Genomic DNA, 21,725 nt, shown 5'->3' with positions numbered 1-21,725 from the left:
ATTCTCTATCAGCTCATATAAAGCTTTATTAGTAATACCAGGTTTTTTAAACTTTTTTTTAATGTTTATTTATTTTTTTACAGAGAGAGGGGGCAGAGGGGCAGAGAGAGAGGGAGACACAGAACATCCAGCAAGCTCCAGGTTTGCCCTGTCAGCACAGAGCCTAATGCGGGGCTCTAACTCACAAATGGTTAGATCATGACCTGAACTTCTGAAGTCAGATGCTTAACCAACTGAGCCACCCAGGTGACCCTAATAATACCAGTTTAAATGACTATTAAGAAAAAGAAGTATTTGTTATTTTTTAATGAGTTTTACATTTTATGTTAAGCTCTTGAGGATAAGATGGTATCTTAAATAAATATATTATTTATATTGACTAATCAAGGATCTTATACCTGGAAATATGTGAATTTAGGTTAAAAATAAAAATAAATTATTAAAAGTGTCCTTACACATCCATAACTTGTAGTATTATGAAATTAGTATAAATTGTAAAAATTCTATTCTGTTAAAGTCTTCCAAATCTGTTTCATTCTCACTCTCATCACCTTAGGTCAAGTTTTATCAATATACAATATACAGAATTTGTTTTTAAAGGCCAAATTCTAAATTTTAAGCAAAGTTAACAATATATTCAGTCAAATTTTTATGTATTCTTCTCTTGACTTGTTTTGTATAGAGGAATCTATTGTTCAGTATAAGAGGTGAATATATCATGCTTGATAAGATTAGTAAGACAGTGACTCAGGTAATAGCAATTTTATATAAAGTTCAGGGTCAAAAACAAACAAACAAAAAACACAACTCGAGAAAGCTGAAAAGAATAGTTGATGATTTAGGGATGCCTTTTTGGCTCAGTTGGTTAAGTGTCTGGGCTCTTGATTTCAGCTCAGATGGTGAGCTCATGGATTGTGAGATGGAACCCCATGTCAGGCTCTGTGCTGACAGCATGGAGCCTGCCTGGGATTCTTTCTCTCCCTCGCTCTTTGACCCTCCCCCACTCATGCACTCTCAAAAATAAATAAGTAAACATTAAATAGGAATAATTGATGATTTAAAAATAGTAAATCACATGGTCTAACAAATAAGACTGTATGTTTGTATAACTCAGATGTCATTCTGTCCTTTTTTCTTTCAAAGGTTATTGCCCATATGTTATCACTGACTCTGAAATCCTTTCTAACCCCCTTCAAAAAGGTTGGTTTCTTCTTAATCCTTCCTATGGCACTTTCATACACGTCTGTGATAGAGCTTGTCCAATTTGGGTTTATTTGAGTATATGTGTGACATCTCCGTAGGAGCTAGAATGATGCCTTTTCTCACTGGTATTTGTAATGGACACTCAACAAATATTTTTAATTGTTAAATATATATACTAATTATGAATATATATTAAATCAATTTCATTATTTATATTATTATATGTTGCTATATGCTATATAAGTAATACATGCATTACTTATATAAAATAATAGGTACATTATTTTATATTTTAATTATACATAAAAATTAAAAAATGAATGGATATACTTTATTCACATGGCTTTGTGTTAAGCTATAGAGTTTATACTATGTTCAGTAGGATGGTAAGTTTGCATTTCCCAATTAAAAAAACAGAGAGGTGACTGGCCAGTTTTCTAATCCACAGGAAGAGGGTTTGTATCTGTGCCTATATGCAAAGCATTTCAGAAGGTCTTTTGCAACACCTATTTCATGACTCTTTCCACTAAATAGAAACATTCATTTACTAAAGACCTGCTACTTTTTATAATAAAATGTATGGGTTTTTAAAAGGTTAAGTTTTTGTAATTTATAAAATTAACCACCAAACAGTTGTTTTTACCTGAGTATTCGTGACACACAAATAATCCATTATATTGATTCTGTTCTCATCAATAGTTCTCTCATATTTCCCAGAATTGGTTGTCTTTGGGGATGTTACATAATAAAGTACTCATGAGACCTCATTATAGAACCAACTCTATTTTCAATCATTAAATTAATGTTCTTATTAAGATAAAGTGTGAGCTGTTTAAATAGTTGCTTTCTTCAAAATGCTGCTTAAAATACTTAAAATCCTTTAGAATAGAGAAGCAACTTTGTTGTCATAATAAAGAATGATATTTTTGGTTAAGATATTTAATTGCAATTAAATTGATAAATGTAGTGAATTATTTATATACAAACTGAATTGATGCAAACATGACTTCTTTTCAAAAGGAAAAAAATAGGAGAATAGCATAACTATAATCACTTGACAATATAGCCACTCCCAACTGTGAGGCAAATCACCTTTCAAAAAAAAATATATATATGTATATACATATACACAAATATATATACACACACACATATATATATACATATATATATACACACATACACATCAAAAAATATATATGTATATATGTACATATATATATATACATATACACACACACACACACACACACACACACACATACACATCAAAGGCATCCTTACACATTTAACCCATTTCCTTTCACTTATGTTTAGTTGCATGGATAGGAATAAAAAGGAGGACTTTAAAAATTACTTTTATTTAACTTAGCCATGGTAAACTGGTATATTTTGGCTAAGTAGAATTAATCATCTAATGTAATTAAAATAATCTATATTTAATTAATTATTTTATTCAAATTTGTTAAATACCACAGATGCACTAGATTATATGTTATATATAAATACAAATAAAAGATTCTAATTGTTTATAATGTCTTTTCCCTGAAGGAGCTTAAAATCAGTTTGTAGGTAACCATATGGATATGGACATATATGTGTATATATGTGTGTATACATGTATATATACCATTTGCTTTATATAAAGTCTTTAAATATATGAATAAAATTATTATATTTATTATACAGTATCATCATAAGACTTGTAATTACTTAAGTGATCACATTTTACATTTATTTCCTATTCAATAATAGAAAAATTGTTAAGTGTGTTAGTCAGTTGTCTTAGTTATCTTGTGCTGCCACAACAAAGAACCACAGACTGAGTGGATTACAGGACAGAAACTTACTTCCTCACAGTTCTGCAAGTTTTAAGTCCAAGATCAAATTGTAAACTGGGTTGGTTGCTTCTGAGGGGCCTCAGGGAAGGTGCTATTCTAGGCCTCTCTCTTTGGCTTTGTAGCTTGTTGTCTTCTCCCCGTGTCTTCATGTTGTCTTGCCTCTGCTCATGTCTGTGTCCCAATTTCCACTTCATTCAAAGCCACCAGTCATACTGGACAGGGCCCACCACAATGACCTTATTTTAACTTTATTACCTCTGTGATGTAATCGCCAAATGTACTGATATTCTTAGGTACTAGGGCTGAAGACCTCAATATATGAATTTTGAAGGGACATAGTTAAGTCTGCAAATAATCTACCCTTAGTCCCCTAAAAAGCCATATCCTTTTCATATGCAAAACCTATTTACCTGATTCTTCCAGACTCAAAGTCTTAACCTATTCCAGAAGCAAATTTAAGTTCAAATCACCTATAAATATTACCTACATCAGGTATGGGTGAGAATTGAGGTATGATTCATCCTAAGGGAAATTTTCTTTCCAGCCCTTTTCTAAGGCTGTTAATAACAAGTTGCCACAGACTAAGTGGTTTATATAACAGAAATTTCTTTCTTTATAGTTTTTTAATATAAAGTTTATTCATTATTTATTTGAGAGAGACAGAGACAGTGTGGGTGGGAGTCGGGGAGAGAGAGAGAGAGAGAGAGAGAGAGAGAGAGAGAATCCCAAGGAGGCTCCACACTGCCATCACAGAGCTCCATGTGGGACTCAAATCCACAAAATCGTGAGCTCGTGACCTGAGCTGAAACCAAGAGTCAGAAGCTCCACCAATTGAGCCACCTAGGTGCCCCTTTCTTTATAGTTTTGGGTGGTAAAAGTCTAGGATCAAGTTTTTGGCAGGATAGTGCCTTCAGAGTGCCAAAATAGGTGTGTTCCTGATCTTTCTCCTTGGCTTGTAGATGGCTGTCTTCTCCATGCATCTTCACATCATTTCCCCTCTGTATACACCTATGTCCAAACTTCCTCTTCTGATAAGAATACCAGTCATACTGGTTTAGGGCACACCCTAATGACTTAATTTTAATTGCCCCTGTAAAAACCCTATCTTCAGGGGTTCTGGGTGACTCAGTCATTTGTGTTGAACCTTGATTGCAGCTCAGGTTATGAACTCATGATTCCTGAGATCCAGCCCTGTGTCAGGCTCCACGCTGACAGCTTGGAGCCTGCTAGGGATTCTCTCTCCTCTCTTCCTTGACCCTCCCCCTGCTCGTGCAGGTTCTCTCTCTCTCTCTCTCAAAATAAATAAACATTAAAACAAAACAAAACAGAACAAAAAACAAACAAAAAAACCCAGTTTCACATATCGTCACATTCTGGTGTACTGGAGTCAGGATTTCAACCTACAAATTTGAGAGGGTATACAATTCAGTCTATAATACTTCAAATTAATGTCATATTTATAATACTATATCTCCCGGGGCACCTGGGTGGCTTAGTCAGTTAAGCATCCGACTTTAGCTCAGGTCATGAGCTCATGGTTTGTGGGTTCGAGCCCCGCATCAGGCTCTGTGCTGGCAGCTCAGAGCCTGGAGTCTGCTTTGGATTCTGTGTCTCCTTCTCTCTCTTCCCCTCCCCTGCTCATGCTCTGTCTCTCTCTCAAAAATAAATAAGCATTAAAAAATTTATATAATGCTATATCTCCCAACTATTTCTAGAGAAACCGCTCAAAATTTCTATTTAATTCCAAAATTATTTTTTCTTGATTTAAGACATAAATTTCTAATAGTATAGATTAAAATTATTAACTATTTCCAAGACTGAATCTATGTTTTTTTTTTTTTTTCAACGTTTTATTTTATTTTTGGGACAGAGAGAGACAGAGCATGAACGGGGGAGGGGCAGAGAGAGAGGGAGACACAGAATCGGAAACAGGCTCCAGGCTCTGAGCCATCAGCCCAGAGCCTGAGGCGGGGCTCGAACTCACGGACCGCGAGATCGTGACCTGGCTGAAGTCGGACGCTTAATCGACTGCGCCACCCAGGCGCCCCTGAATCTATGGTTTTAATGTTGAAAGTATTCATACATAAGTTGGTTCCACCAGTGTTAAACATATATTACTGAGTTACCTGAAATTTATGTCCATATTCTATGACAAATACATTGTCTATGTAAAAAATGAGACAGTTACTTCTAAGATGTTTCTTAACAGTCTACTTCAATCCCATTTATATGCATCATATGCAAATTTTAACATAGTTTTTGAGAGGCCTCAAAATATATATAAATAAAAAATCATAGTACCATTATAGGATGTTCCTTCAAAAACTTCAATTAGCCAACAAAATAACAAAAGTGACATTAATTAGATATAAATATATAATAGACATTATTTTACATAATTGTATTAATATTGGGAAATAAAAGGATTATTATAAACTATACGTACTTCCTCAGAGTTCAAAGTCTATAATGATAAAAATGTGATATAATAGTCACATAAGGGCAATTAATGCTTAATTTCCACACTATTGTTGTCACTATAAATTGATATTTATAATAAAAGTTGGCTTTTTTCAATACTTATGAAAGACCAATGCTTCATGAAAAACTTGCTGTGTTCTTGAATATAGGTTAAATCATTCTCACTGGATCATAAACATTAACACCAAATGGTAAACTTTAAGTCACAGAATCTCTAATAGGATGGAGCCTACAATGTCATTATTATTAACTATGTCCTAGATATAGAAACCTTAACTAAATCCTAGGTGAGTTGATTTTTAAGTGTAATTACAGTTACCAGTTACAGTTACATAACGACTACTATGTATCAGACATTTGCAAATACACCATATACAACACACACACACACACACACACACACACACACACACATTTATGGGTATTAATTGAATGCAAATTGGTATGTCTGTCCCTCTGTCAATCAAAATTAATGCCTGAATCACAAAATGCTTAAAATTTCTGTGAAATACTATAATTAGTTTTATTGAAAATATCTATAGACTTATTATAATTTTTTTGGTAATATTCAAAGCATAGATGTGGATACTAGTGAAAAAAAAAAAAAGAAATAATTCCTGCTTGTTAGTTCATAGTATACTCTGGCACATAATGGATATGCAAAATATTAATAAAAATACAGTAGGGTGTATTAATGGCATATCAATAAGTACCATATTCAATCAGTACAGATTTAGGAATGGCTGTGATAAAATGAAAAAAAAAAAAATGACTACATATCAACACAAGTCTAGAAGGAGTAGACTATAGGGTTATTACTCTGCAGCTTCCACTAAAATTTTGTAAAGGCAAAAGTTAATTAAGAATGGTAGAATAGGGGCGCCTGGGTGGCGCAGTCTGTTGAGCGTCCGACTTCAGCCAGGTCACGATCTCACAGTCCGTGAGTTCGAGCCCCGCTTCCGGCTCTGGGCTGACAGCTCAGAGCCTGGAGCCTGTTTCAGATTCTGTGTCTCCCTCTCTCTGACCCTCTCCCGTTCATGCTCTGTCTCTCTCTGTCCCAAAAATAAATAAACGTTGAAAAAAAAAATTAAAAAAAAAAAAGAATGGTAGAATAGATTTATAATTTTGTTTAGAAGCCTGGAAGATCTCATTTTTTTCTCCCTTGTCATTTATATAAAAATTTATGTTTTGAATCAGATTTAATGTTTTTCTCTTGATAATTTCCTTTTGTGATTTCACCAAAATAAAACATGTACATAGAGATGTACTTCATTATGCTCTTTTTAAACCAACGGCAAAGCCCTAAAATATGCTTATTTTATTTCCTTATTCTTAACATATCAGAAATTCAGTAAGGTATGTTTTGTAACAAAATGTCTTAAAGAAGCATAAATTCCGTAGAGAGTGAAAACATATGTCGCAACTCAGTATCTGATTTATACTGAACACCTGCAGACTGAATTTTTTTCTATTTGCTTTCCATTTGAAAAATGGCAAAAGAGAGCACTGAGCATCATCAATGTGACTCTTTTATTTGTCTGCTCTGAACCTGCTACTGCTTTATGATGACATGTTTTTCTACTCTGGAAATATGTTCATTGTTTGTTAGTACATGGTAGGCGGTGCCTTCAAAAAAGGATAAAATATATTGAAATGTCAAAAGTACTCACAAAACACTTCTGCTCTATCCTTAAATATGTAATATAAATACTCAACGGTTTCTCATAACTTCCTTAAATGGGAGAGATGCTGAATAGCACAGAACTAAAGTTAGATAAGACACCAATCATCATAATAACAAGATAAATTTGTGTTATTTTGAAAAAGTGCTGCATGATGTGTCATGTGACTAGATCCAGAGTTTGGCCTCTAGCTGCTGATAGTGATTCCCTCATCAGGCAGCCAGTAAGAAACTCTACAATCTCAAGTCTGACGACGACCTGAAAGAGGTTGGAAGAGAACCTCTTGGCTGTACAGCCCTGGCCATTACTGTGATTTCAGCCATTTGAGACCTGAGCACAGGACCCAGCTAATCCATGATGGGAGGCAGAATAACAGCTCCCCACAATCCCACCTCCTAATCATGGGAACCTACAGATGTGACCTGAAAGGGCAAAGAGTCTTTGCAGATGTGATTCAGTTAAGGATCTTAAGAGGGGAGATTAGCCTGCCTTATCTGGGAGGGACACTAGATGCAACCACAAAGGTCCTCACAAGAGAGAGGCAAGAAAGTCAAGAGAGAAGAAGGCAATGTTAAAATGGAAGCAGAGACTGGAGTGATTCACTTTGAAGTGGAGAAATTGTTCACGAGCCAAGAAATACAGGTGGCCACTGAATGCTGAAAAAGGACAAGGTAACTGAATCTCCCCTGACAGCATCCAGAAGGAAACAGCCTTGCCCATGCCTTACAACTCAGTTTTAGTTTAGTGAAATTGATTTCAGATTTCTAACCTCCAGAAACAGAGCAGAATAAATTTGTGTTATGTTAAGTGATTACGTTTGTGGTAATTTATTATAGCAGTAATAGAAAAGTAATACTCTCATGCTGACCCTTGATCCATGGAAACTGTGAAATAATAAGTTTGCATTATTTTAAGCTACTACATTTGTAGTAATTGTTATGCAGCAATAGAAAATAAATACAATCTCTTTGTAGATAATTGCAGCTATCCCACAACAGTATTTAATCCTAAACTACCTCTGTACTCTCTCCTAAGACCCAAATTAACTAATATTCAAGCCAAACTAATCAAGTTACGGACCTCTAAACATAATATCATGCTGCTCTGTTTGCACCATTCATCACGCAGAGCACAGTCTTTCCTTTTATTTTCTTGTATTAAATGTTATCATTCCATACAGACTGTCTTAATAAGCTCAGACTGTTAACAACAAATTCCCATCAACTGGGTGGATTAAATAACAGATATTTATTTCTTATAATTCTGGAAGCTGGAGATCCAAGATCACAATGACAGCATGGTTGGATTCCCGTGAAGGCCCTCTTCCTGGTTTATAAACGTCCACATTCGGGTTCAGTCTTCACATGGAGGAGAGAAAGGGCTCTTCCTCTTCATGTAAGGACAGAATCCCATCGTGGAATTTCATCCTCATGACCTAATTACTGCACAAAGTACCTACCTCTTAATATCAGCCTATTAGAAGTTAGTGACCTATGCTGTTTGAAGGGACACATACATGATATCCATATCAAAGAACAGTTCTAAAGCCCAACTTGCCTAAAACATTATGCCCAAGCCAGACATTTTTATAATTTCAAGTGTAATCGAATATGATAAAATTACACATATTTCAAGTGTATAGTGATACACTATGACATATATATTAAGGTATTGAATATAACTATCATGCCCAAAAGTTACTTCATGCTCTTGTGTAATCCTTCCCTACAACTCTTCTCTGCCCTGAATTTCCCCAGATAATCACTTGTCTCCTGTCAATAGAAGTTTGTATTTTTTAGATTCTTATATAAGTGGAATTATATACATTTTTTTTTTCGGTCTGGCTTCTTTTGCTCCACATAATTATTTTGACATTCATTCATGCTATATTGCAATTTTCTCCCTAAGCTAAGAATACTTCCAGCAAAATGTCCGCAATTTAGGGAACTTTGAGACTCCATCCGTATACCCCTTTGCTATGGCTTGAACATACTCTCCGTAAGCATAGGCACCATTAGACTCAGCATTTTGTGTCTTCTTCTTCTCCTCCTCCTCCTCCTCCTCCTCCTCCTCCCCCTCCCCCTCCTCCTCCTCCTCCTCCTTCTTCTTCTTCTTCTATTATTATTATTATTATGTATAGTTGATACAATCTTGTGTTAGTTTCATGTGTAGTTTATTATTTCTCAGGAATCACTCTCTTGACTGACCTAGTATCTTCAAAACGGTGTGCAAAAATATTTTTTCCTCTCCCTATTTTTTTCTTTTGGTTGTTTCAGGCAAGAGAATCTTTATTACTCCATCTTGGATAGAAGGGGAAGTGTCAAACAACTCTGAATTCTCATTGAATTTATTATCCAAATCACTCATTTCACAATTGTCATTTGCTCTTTTGAAAAGTTGCTTACCTTTTTATCTACAGGTTAAAAATATAAATAGGTTCTTATATTTCATTCCAAATCTTTCAGAAGCATAGTCCTCCGCTCATTTTTATGTTCAGAAATGTTGGGCCATGGTATTAGAGACATAAAATCAGTGCAAGGAAAGTGAGCTATTGTGGAAATTTATAATGTGATTCTCAGTTACCAATTTTGCCCAGTAAAATATCTACCATTCAACTTCTTTGTACTTGACTCATTGCATTTATTTGAATTTGAAAATTTTAGTACTATTTAAATAGGGTTATATACAGAAATCTCCAGAACCAGAGTGCCTGTGTTTGAATTTTGAGTTTGTCACTTACCATCTGAATGAATTGAGGAAATTTACTAAGTCTCTCTGTGTCTCAGTTTTCTTATCTACAAAGGGGAAGGAAAGTTAATAAATGTAGTTATCTCGAAAAGCTGTCAATGATTTGATGAGGTAATAAAAGAGTAATAGTAAATGTATCAAAGAATTGTGCTAAGTAAAAGTTATTTTTTTAAAGCACTTAGAAATAAAAAAGTCTACTACCATCGTTTTCTATGTTTTGTGGCTTATCAAAATTCCTTGATTCATCTTTATCCAAATATGTGTTTCTGTGATAACCTGCCAACTTGGTCTAGCAAAACCTTTAGCGGCATATGATTGCAAAGCTTTATAGCAATTTATTTTTGTGACACCCATGTAAGAACCAAAGGAACCTTGGGTAATTGAAATGCAGTTTGTTGAATTTCAGTAGAAGCTCATGATGTAAGATCTCAATCAACAGTTCTTCCACCTATCATAAGAAAAATGTAAAGTGTCCCACAAATTGTGCTCAATATAAAATGTTCTTTGGACACTTTTGAAAAGAAGCTGTTAGAGAAAGGCATTTCTCACTTACTTTTCAGTTCACCCTGGGGATACTATATGTGATATCCATTAGTTCCATAGTAACTGAATTTAAGAGGTTTTAAAAGTGACCAGATATGACCCATAGAGGACATAAGAATTTCAGCTGTTAAAATTGAGGTGAAGCTACGGTTTTAGCTGAATTGGAAACTGAATTACTACTTACTGTTAGACAGAATGGTTATTTTTAGTGCCTTGAGGTTAAAGTCAGTGGGAAGGCAAGAATAGGGGTTATATTACATTGTAGGGAGCTGTCTCTATTGTAGCAGGTGTACAGTTCCATTTATGACTATCCTTCCTATTTTAAGCAAAAATATATATTCTAAGAAGAACAATAATCCAGATATAAAAATATTAAACTGTATGCAGGTATCACCTGGAACTGGCATTTTCAAATCGTTCCAGTAGCATGAAGGAACAAAGGGTTCCAATGGTATGCCTTGGAGAGAAGGGGACAGAGTAGAGTCAAATCTAGCTCTCTGCATTTACACACACACACACACACACACACACACACACACACACACACGCACACACACCACTTAGAGACACCCCTCCGATATGTTTAATCTACAGTATTTCATCGCAAGTATTTATATAAGAAATAATTCTCTTGTTTAAAATAGGTTCCAAAGCCTCTGTTTTGCAGCACTTCTCCCCCCCCCCCCCCCCCGCCTCAGTTGGGGGAAGTATCTATCACTACAATACACTAAGAACATTTTAGGCGACTAATGCCTATTTTTCACACAGTTTCAGAGAACTATCCTGATCATAACTTAGGTAAATCAATCAAGAGCACTTCTAAAATAATTTAATTCAGCTTACCAAAGGCCTATTCGGATTACTATAAAATTGAAGTGAAGCCAACACTTTGGTTTGCTGGAAATCTAATTACTACTTAAGTTTCTAGAACAGTGATCTTTCAGGCCTTTGAGGGTAAGTCAGTAGAAATGCCAGAACCAAAGACTTTTTATTGCAGCTGCCCCTATACTCTGTATTCCATACCAATATATAGCTCTTTCTTCTATGGATATGAGGATATTTTGTGACATTATGGTGTGACAAAATAATAATATTGTTCTAAATTATAAGGAAATAGTTTTTGTTTCTGCTTACAGTATTTGATACAGAGCAAGTCACTAGGCTTTTTTAATTTTTACGTTTTTTTTCTTTCTTTCTGTGAAAAATAGTGATGATATGCTCATTTGTCTACTTGACATAGTGGCTGATAAAATCAATTGAAATAAAATACGTGATAATGTTTGAATGAATATAAAACTGCAAAGAAAATAAGTCATTAGTGTGATTTGGCAGAGAATATTTGTATATCCTGATGACCTGAATTGTGTCCTCCTCAAAATTCAAATGTTGACATTCTAACCCCCAAAGGGGTGGTTTTTAGAGATGGAGAATTTGGAAGGTAATTTGATTTAGATGAGATCATGAGGGTGTGGCCCTCATGATGGGATTAGTGCCCTTAAAGAAGAGGCATCAAAAAGCTTGCTCATTCTCTACCTAGGGGCATGTGTCAAGGAGAGGCCATGTGAGCACAGAGCAAGAGAGTGGCCTTCTGCAAGCCAGGAACACAGCCCTTACCAGGAATTTAGTCAGCCAGAACCTTGATTTTAGATGTCCTAGCCACCAGGATAATGAGAAAAAAACATTATAAAAAAGTTTTTTAATATTTTGTTTTGTTTTGGTTTTGAGAAAGAGAGAGGGAGAGAGTGGGGAAGGTGCAGAGAGAGAGGAAGACACAGAATCTGAAGCAGGCTCCAGGCTCTGAGCTGTCAGCACAGAGCCCAACATGGGACATGAACTCACCAACTGAGGTCATGACCTGAGCCAAAGTTTGATGCTTAACTGACTGAGCCACCCAGGCGCCCTGGAAGAAAAAAAAAAAAAAAAAAAAAAAAAAAAAAATATATATATATATATATATATATATATATAATATTAAAAAAATTAAATAATTAAAAAATAATATAAAAAATATTTAAAAAATTATTTTAATAAGACACCCAGTCTATGGTATTTTAATATATGTAACATGAGTTAACTAATACATATATCTTAAGATTAGATGAAAAACAAACAAAAAAATTGCAAACTGTAAACCAGACTTTAAGCATTAGTGATATCTTAAATATCATCTCACAAATAGTTCACGAAGTGTTAAAATATGTGTTATAAACTTTTTGGTGAGTTCCACAAAGTCTTAAAATATGAAATGGTATTTCTCCTCATAGAAAAACTAAAAAATCAGCACACGTTATATCAGTAATCATACCAGTCTACATTCTCCCAAGAAACCAGACCAGTATGATATACAAGATGTAGTTATTAAGATGTTTGTTTTAAAGGATTATCTCAAGTGGTTGTGGGGGTTAGCAACTCTTAAATTAGTAGTGTAGGCCAGCTGACCAGAAACTCAAGCAAGAGATGATGTTGCAGTCTTGAGGCAGAATTACTTGTTTGGAAAAACCCCAGTTTTCTCTTATAAGGTCTTCCACTAGTTGGGAAAGGCCCATCCACATTAACAAGGGTAAACTTTATTTAATCCAACTTAAAGCCAACTGCTTGTTGTTAAATACGTCTGCAAAATACCTTCACAGCAACATGTGGGTTACTTTTTTAAGTAACTGTGTACTCTAGCCTGACCAAGTTGAGTTATATAACTAGCCTTCATAGTGTTGAAAATCTCTTTAAGGAGACATACCATAAGTGAAGGACTAGACTAAAGTCTGATTGGATATATTAACATAGCTAAAGAAAAAAAAATATGCCAATTGCTGTTCAGACTAATGTGGAAGGAAGAAAATGTTGACAATATTCTTTTTAGCACTGTGTCTAGGGGAGAGGAGTTTGAACAAAAGAGCACTAATTTTTAAAGCCTCCTTATAAAAATTCACCCTAAAGTAGAAATGGATACATCAGGCTCCTATGGCTCAGTTCCATTACATGAAATAATTTGCCTATCTCTCCTTGTTCTAAGTTCTTACTCACCAATAGATAATTTGGCTAAATTGATTGTTTCAGAGAGAAGATATTTGCTTCTCAGTCCCTAATTTATGTGACAGATTTATCTTTCATGTGCCTGCCATTTCCATTCTCATTGTATGTATTCATCTTTTAAATTGTTTTATTGAAGTGGCTTAGTTGGTTAAGTGTCAACTCAGTTCACGATCTTGCTTTCGTGGGTTAGAGCCCCACATCAGGAGCCTGCTTCAGATTCTGTGTCTCCTTCTCTCTCTGCCCCTCCCCTGCTCGTGCTCTGTCTCTCTCTCAAAAATAAATAAACATCAAAAAAATAAAAAAAAAACATAAATAGTTTGTAAAAAAAAGTATAATTGACATAAACTGCACATATTAAAGTCTATAATTTGATAACTTTTGCCATATGTATACAGCATATACTGAAACTAACATTAAAAATCAAGGTAATGAATATGTATCTCACCCTCAAAAGTTTCCTTGGTCCTTTTATAGTTCTTTCCTCCCATCTCTCCTGTCCCTGGCAATCAGGGATGCATTATTTGTCTGAAGATGTTTGCCTTTTCTAGTTTTATAGAAATTGTACAGTATATTCTGTTTTAGTCTATCTTCTTTTACTCAGCATAGTTACTTTGAGATGCATCCATGTTGTTACATGTAACAATCCATTTATTACTGAGTCACATTCCATTACAAGAAAATACCACAATCTCTATCCGTTGCCCTGTTGATAGTCATTTTGGAATTCAAAACTATTCTCTCTTGAGATGTTCAAAACTACTCTAGCTGAGGCTGGGGTAAGGTTGATGAAGTAGGCAGGAAGGCCCAACTGTTCAGTAGTTTCCAGCTTCTCTTAGTCCTCTTTGATTCTGATCTAGTTTTACATTTCCTTATAATATTGTCTCTCTCTCACAATGACCTCTACACTTAACTCATTAATCTTTCTTAAAAGTAGTAGAGTATCCCCACAAGTGGCTAGCCACAACAAATTTACAAAAAATAGTAGATTACAGAAAAAGTTCTATCACCATGCAGTTTGTAGGTTTTGTGGTGTTTGGTTTGATTTGATGTGCTGGAAATGGAATATTATAATAACCAAATTTCCATAATGGTCTTCCAATTATCAAGCATCTCTCATTCAAATGACTTTGGGATTTAGCCAAAAATGTAAAAAAGTGAATTAGGTCTAATTTGAAATGACTGAGAATAGTAGGTAGAGAGCATAGATTCTGACTAATGATATTTAGACTCACTTCTAAAACACTGTAAAGTAGAAACAAAAACATGTCTTTGGGCTGAATCAGCCTCCCAGAGAATGGAACCTCTATGATAAAAGTGATTCATAGTTATAGCTTCTTCAACTGAGCTACTACCTTCTTGGGAAATACGTTCCTATCCTGTGAGGCTCTAATTCAACTCTTGTGTAAGGACTGACTTCATTTGTGTAGAGTTACTAGAACCCTACATAAACCAAATTATTCTATCTCTTAATAAACCTTTCTCTGGGAAGCTACTTCTCATTTGTCATTTTTTTACAATATACACTCCATCTCAATTTACTCACCTGGGAACCAGGGAAATAAAATCAACAATCCAAAAAATATGTTGATTCCTACTGTGCTCTAACTGTATGCTAGGTATTCTATGAGGTTAAAGATGACCAAAGTTGTTCCCATAACTGAACTGAATAAACTTTGCTTATTACCATTCAACCTGGGTAATATTCTTAGTGGATCTTAACATATTTGTGATACAATAGTACTAACTTCAATTAGAATCTCTGCTCTACCTAAGTGTGACTCCACTTACTGAAAGGAAATATTTCCTCAAAAAAGTAGGTGTCTTTATTCTTATGCAGGGAGAGACATGGGTTTTGAGTTTCATACTGTGTACAATCCAAAAGTGACATGATTTTTTTTTTTTGCCATGCAACAGTGTTTTCCTAGCCTACTCAATCAAGATATTTGATATAGAAGCCATATTTGTTTTGCATTGTTTAATATAAAAAGATTTAAAGCTGCCATTTTTAAAAAATCAAGAAACATTTTTAAAATTTTATACATTGCACTATTTTTTCTTGTGTTACCAGTTTTTAAGATCCTTTAAAGGATGATGGTTTGTCTCCAAAAAGGGAAAATCACATCAGACTTTGCATTCAGTGACAGCTACTATTTCTGTATAAAATAATTGAATGAAGATGTAGGTTTCACATTACCAAAGTGTAGATTTCTATATATATTTATGCAAACTAATACGATTTAAAAATTAATATGACAAAAACTGATCATTTGGTTAAGTACTCCAGAGCTTGCTTATACATAGTCGTAGGTTATTTCTATATAAAATTAAAATAGAATAGAATATAAAAAGGATAAGTCTATTACTTAGAAGAATGGAATATAAGAAGTATCTGAGTATTGAGAAAATCTGCTATTCAATGATATCTGGTTGCTCTTAGCATTACTCTAAGTATGTTTTCAGCTACTGTTGCTGACTAGATCATCTAAATTGAGAGAAGAGAGTTGGGGCAGGTGTCGGATATGTAAGCCAGATTGAATACCAGAATGAGTGGGTGGAAAGAAAAGAAAGCAGTAAGTGTCAGCTACTTTTTAAAGAAATTTGGATGTAATCAAAGAAGAAAAAGTTGAAGAAAAATGTATTTCCTTCAATTTAAAATTTATAATAAAATGCTCAACACTTTTAATTATTAATAAATGTTACTGTGAACAATTGAGCAATTGCTTTGGGTGAATTTCCTATTGAGATCCTAAAAAAGTTTTAATTTTCTCCATTTCCCAATCAGTTTCTAAGATCTGGCTTTGTAAATGCTAAGAAAAATATTCTGACTCAAGTAACACATTAAAATTCATATCTTATACCCCTGGAAGTCTCTATAAATACTCTTTGGTTGATTACCATTGTCTTTGATATTCTCCTCTGGTTTACATGAAATTATACATTATATTTGCGACCCTGACTATTCCTTCTCTTCCTGAATTCCAAAGATAGACATTCCTTTAGTTCTGTTCTTCAGACTTCTTCTCTTCCTTCTATACACTACCCCTTGTACATTCATTCAGTCATAGCCTCATTTAGTGTCTTCATTCATATCATCCCCAAAGGTGAAAGCCAATTATCCTTGAAGAGATTGGCATGTTAGGAACATGAATCCAAATCCCCACTGATTCAACTTTCACTGAGGAATACAGACCTGGAAATAAAATGTTAAATTCCTGGCTCTTTGTCATCCTTCCAATTTCTATAATGATAAATTCCTGATATTATCCAGAGGCGGTAGCCCATGTCTAATGTTTGTAACATTTCTGACTGCCTATATTATCTGAAAGTGAGCTGCTGACAGTGTCTAGAAGAGTCTGCCTGATAGTCATCCAATCAGTATTAGTTTAGTATATTAATAGATCAAAGTTAAACCCTCTCTTATGAGCTTCAAAATGCTTGGTCAAAAGAATTTTGAATATATTTAGATCTCTTTAACCAAATATCCACCAACATATTTTGAATGAATTGGCAGTGAGTAATACAGGGTTTTTCAGTCCTGTTTGTTCTTAAATCTTCACAAAAATTAATGATAACCAAATCGAAAGTTTTGGCCTTAATTATGCTGCAAAACTTATGTGTTACCTGAGCTTGTTATTAAAGACTTCAACATTCCCAATTCATCATGTGGATAAGAGCTTTTCTTCTGCATTTGTCATTGTATTTTCTGCCACCCCTCCCCCATGTGCATGACCCAGGTCTGTGATCTTTCACATTGAACATATCAACCGTTTATTACCAGCTCTATTTTAATTTCCTTTCCAGCTACCACTGGAAGTACAAGACTGCTGGCAGTTTTTAATTTCACTTTAGACAGCAAAAGACATATCTGCATGATTAAAATGCCAGATATCTATATAACTGTTATCAATTATATTAATTAAGGGAAAATTGTAGCAAAATTTGCTCTGAGGGAGGAAAAAATATGTCTCTGAAAGCTTTATTAACACATGGATGTCCACAAGCTATTATGTTTCTCAGAGTTTACCCGTGATTTGTCCAGTTTTTTTTTTTTTTAAAATAGAGGACTTACAAAAAAATGTAGTTTTAAGGAGAAATAATTGTGAAATTGGTACCTGTGAACATCATGAGTAGCTATTTTGATGCAAATTAAAACAACCTCCACACAAGTACAGGTGATTAGCTGAATTGACTAATTGTCTTTAAATATATGCCTAGTTGGACAGCCATTTATATTCTCTAACAAGCCACACAGTTCAGAAAGTTTTTAAACCACTTAGGAAAATGAACCTTATGGCTCAACAGCATTTCTACTGGTATTTAGAAAATTACAGTTTGAATTTAAAATGATTATAGCTGTAAATCAGTATTTAAAGAGATTTTACATACATTACCTCATTTAATCCTCACCGAAATCCTGCGCGATAGGGAACATCAAAGGAGGCTGAGAATTTATTAGCAGCTTGACTATGAGCACACAAATGGTACTGGAGTGTAAATTCCAAGCCAGGGTTTCTACTCCCAAGGTTACTGTCACCCTCATCTACTCTTTTATGTGTAAGTATCCCATATGTGTCAGTACCTGGTAAGAATATCATAGGTTGGGAACAGAAGGCACAATTCTGAGTAGGTCGATATTTTTGCTTTCAGGTAGCTTTGAATGTAGCAGATGAGACAAACAAGAAATGAGTTAAAGTATTATATCCAGAGTAAGTGTAAGATAGGACCTAGGAAGCAGATGTGATTTCTATTTTGGATGGGCACAGAGAAGATATCTGAAGTGATATTTGCTGGTCCTTCTGTAATTAGTTACATCTACGGAGGTGAAGGACTATTCCAGAAGAGGAGCATGTAGGCGTTTCTAAGGTAAGAGAAAGCATTGCTTACTAAGTGAACTGTGAATAATTCACTGTTGATTGAAGTTTAGTATTTCATTGAGAAAAAGTCTAAACTGAAGAGTTTCTCTAACCTCCTATGAACATTTGGAAATCTCTGGAAATGTTTTTGTATGTCAGAGCGGCTGAGGAGGAGTATTACCAAGATCTGGTAGATATGGGACAAGATTTCATTGTAGGCGCTTCCTGCACAGTGGGTAATTTTCTTGTGCTAAAATGATAATTGTGATCTGAGAAACGCAAACAACAGATCATCAACAGCCTCATAGGATATACTGAGACATTTGGGCTCTCTTCAGAGGCAATGTTCTGGGCCACTAACACTTTGGTAAGATTTCTTCGTTGGAAGATCCCTTCAGTTGCCATCTGGAAAGTGGGTTAGAAGGTATGCAATTAGACACTAACCCCACAAGTTCATGCTCTGCTTTGCATAGGCAAGTCCAAGAGAGCAGGGGCAATTTGGTCAGTCCTGAGAGAATTTCAGTGCACTGATTCTTTCTACTGGAAAATGTGGATGTTAACTCCCTTGAGCTGACTGAATGAGAGAAGGTGAAGTGTGCAAGAAGAACAAACCCCAATAATAGCCCCTATAGGGGGCGAGAGCAAAAGCCATTCATTCCAAAGAACAGTGACACCCTCCTTGCTAGACAGCTCTACAATTCTGCCATGGTAAAAATAATTTCTTTTATAGATACATCAATCAAATCCTTATTATAATAGTTTAAATTCCTGAAGTTGGATTTCTGTTTCTGCAACTGGAAGAAATACTCATTGATTCAATGGGGATATTCAGTCATGACATATCTTGATTCTGACGCATTACCAGAGACAGTGGCTGGGTTTATGTTTTAGTAGTTTTATGAAAAAGAGGGTGCTTTCATGGAGCCATATTTTTTCATTCATTAATTCATCTATGCATGCATCCAACCATCCATTTGGTCATCAAAAAATATGTATTGCAGGTATTGATTAAACACTGGAAAGAAAAAAGTGCTGCTCAGAGTTGGGCCTTATAGACAGTTATCTCTGGAATTCACCTATTTTTTCTCTATACTTCCAGGAATTATTGTATCATGTTGTTAATACTTTTTTTTTGAAACTCCTCAGTATTGTTAAGGACCTATGCCTATTGTGTTATGAAAGTTTGGACTTCAAAATCAGAAATGGAAATACAAAGCACAAATTATGTTCATAGTAGTATGTGACTATCTTCTGAAACTGGTGCTTTATACCAAATATCTCTGTAGTTCTCCAAATTACTTTGATTAGACACAAAAAGGAAATTTCTTCATTCTCCAGATGCAAACTGCTTTATTTACATGCCCATTCAGAATCTGAATATATATGCCTTTCTTTGTACAATTTAGTCATTTAAAAAAAATTAAAAGATGGGATGTCTTCAGTAGGTGGTGAAGAGAGTTTAAAAACATTTTTATTTTACACAGGTGTAACACAGGTGGTACGCCCTTTCCTCTCTGCCCCATAGGGTGTAGCTCTAACTACCCTCTAGGGAAGAGAAGGTTGGGTGAACAGCCTTACTATTTCTCCAGCTCAGTAATTACCTGCAGGAACATTCTCTTCACTGCTCAGGAGTTCTTAAGGGAAGTGCAGGCTGATGCGTACAGAATGGGCTTGCATCCTGATTCCTCTACGAGTCACTTCACCCTCTTCCTCAGACCTTATATACATGTGTGGCTGATTACGTTTTACTTTTTTTCTCCCCCTTAATTGAAGGATTCAAGTCTCTGTCATGCAGTTATATATATTCTGGTGGAAGGACCATCTCATGGTGCCCGGACATAGCTACTTTGTTCTCAGTAACATATGTAGAACACAGTTTTCACAAATAGAATCCTAATGAACAGCACTACCTTGTAGCTACAGCACCAGCTTCAGCCCTCTCTGCATTTCAGATGCTTCCACCCTCATCTCTTTAGGCCAAATGATGTTGATGATTCCCTGTGGTTGCTAAAGTCAGGGTAATTGAGCATGCCTTCATAGCTTACTTTAAACCTGCTCTCATATTTATTAACTGTCCCTGCATTAAAGTCTTTAAAAATAACTGCTTTTAAGTGTGACTTTTTTTTTTTCCTGTTGTGATCTTCCCTGATAACTAATGTTCATACTACTAGGCCACTAATAGAGTGGGGGGTGGGGGGGGTGGGGTGGCGGCCCATCCTTGGCGAGGAAAAGTAGAAGTGAATCTAATTTTAGATCTGTCAAATTTCAGATGTCTGACTAATACTCCAGAGAGATGGAAGTAAAAAGAGGTATCTGGGATGGATATTTAATTTGGAAATCTAATGAAATTTATGAATTTGAGAAAATCTGGCCTTCATTTACCAGTCTATAAAATTAAAGAAATACATTGGTTATTTTCTCTGTGCTTCCATCCCTGTGAGTCTTTATTTTATGTAGAGAGCTGATTAGAAAAGCAGGAACTTAAGGGACCCAGAAATCTATCGTAGCCAGAAAACTTATGTGAACACTGCAGTATCTTATTTTGTGGCAACAATTCCCGACCATTACATCAAATGTGAAATAATCTCTTCAAGGGAAAGCTCATCTTCTGAGACATATTTGCTCTTCAAACATAGAACGCATTCACAACATAAATTATTAAATCACTGATATATGTGTTACTATTTAGGCAATATATATTTGAATAATATGTTTTCTTTGTATATAGTACACCTCTACTATTAAAATTTTAAAAGTTATGCTACATGGCTATTTTTCTATTTCTTCATGATGAATTATTTCTTGTATTAACTCTATATAGTACTCATGGAATCTAAATGGAAGCCAGAAAGTGATCTGAGAATGACATCGGTTTATATAAAATATTACATATTATTAATACAATGATATCAATTATACAAATAATTTTATGTATTAATTATAATTATATATAATTCTATAATTGATATAAAATGTTTATATTGGCTATAATTGAGCTCTTCCCTTATATGTTAAACTATATATCTATAAAATGTTACACCTTTTAGTCTTTGAGACATTTTAAAATATCTTTAATGTTTCACAGCCTTGATTTTGAGAATAATTCATCACCTGTTTACTGTTTATATCATTATTTACTTAGATTGGAAGATTTAAGATATAATGCTGTTTTTACTATTAATATCCTCCTGAAGTGGTTACTATCTGTCTGTACTTCTTATAATCTCATTAAAGCCTCTGAATAAATGCTCATTTTCTATGCTAGGGAATATTAGTTTTCTTCTAGGGTAATGTTACATAATAAACAACCTTCCCAGAACCTGATTGGCTTAAAATAATTATTT

The 21,725-nt window shown here is 34.7% G+C and overlaps 1 protein-coding gene and 1 long non-coding RNA gene across 5 annotated transcripts in view; one reads left to right on the top strand and one right to left on the bottom strand.

The window, feature by feature from the left end:
• LOC123592146 overlaps positions 1-14,153 on the bottom strand; it is a 39,344-nt gene extending 25,191 nt beyond the window's left edge. The window contains exons 1-3 of one of the 2 annotated variants that reach the window (XR_006709606.1): positions 13,974-14,153; positions 10,893-10,955; positions 9,948-10,002 (exon numbers count right to left, since the gene is read on the bottom strand). This is a non-coding gene — a long non-coding RNA (uncharacterized LOC123592146). The remainder of the gene's footprint in view (positions 1-9,947; positions 10,003-10,892; positions 10,956-13,973) is intronic. The other variant, XR_006709607.1, reaches the window with a different exon arrangement.
• Positions 1-21,725, top strand: part of MGAT4C (MGAT4 family member C) — a 740,390-nt gene that overhangs the window by 62,973 nt on the left and 655,692 nt on the right. The gene's annotated exons all lie outside the window — the stretch shown is intronic.

Source organism: Leopardus geoffroyi, chromosome B4 (genome assembly GCF_018350155.1).
Source record: "Leopardus geoffroyi isolate Oge1 chromosome B4, O.geoffroyi_Oge1_pat1.0, whole genome shotgun sequence".
Taxonomy (NCBI): Eukaryota; Metazoa; Chordata; class Mammalia; order Carnivora; family Felidae; genus Leopardus; species Leopardus geoffroyi.
Note: the sequence above shows the minus strand (reverse complement) of the source record. Positions and strands in the feature narration are given on the sequence as shown.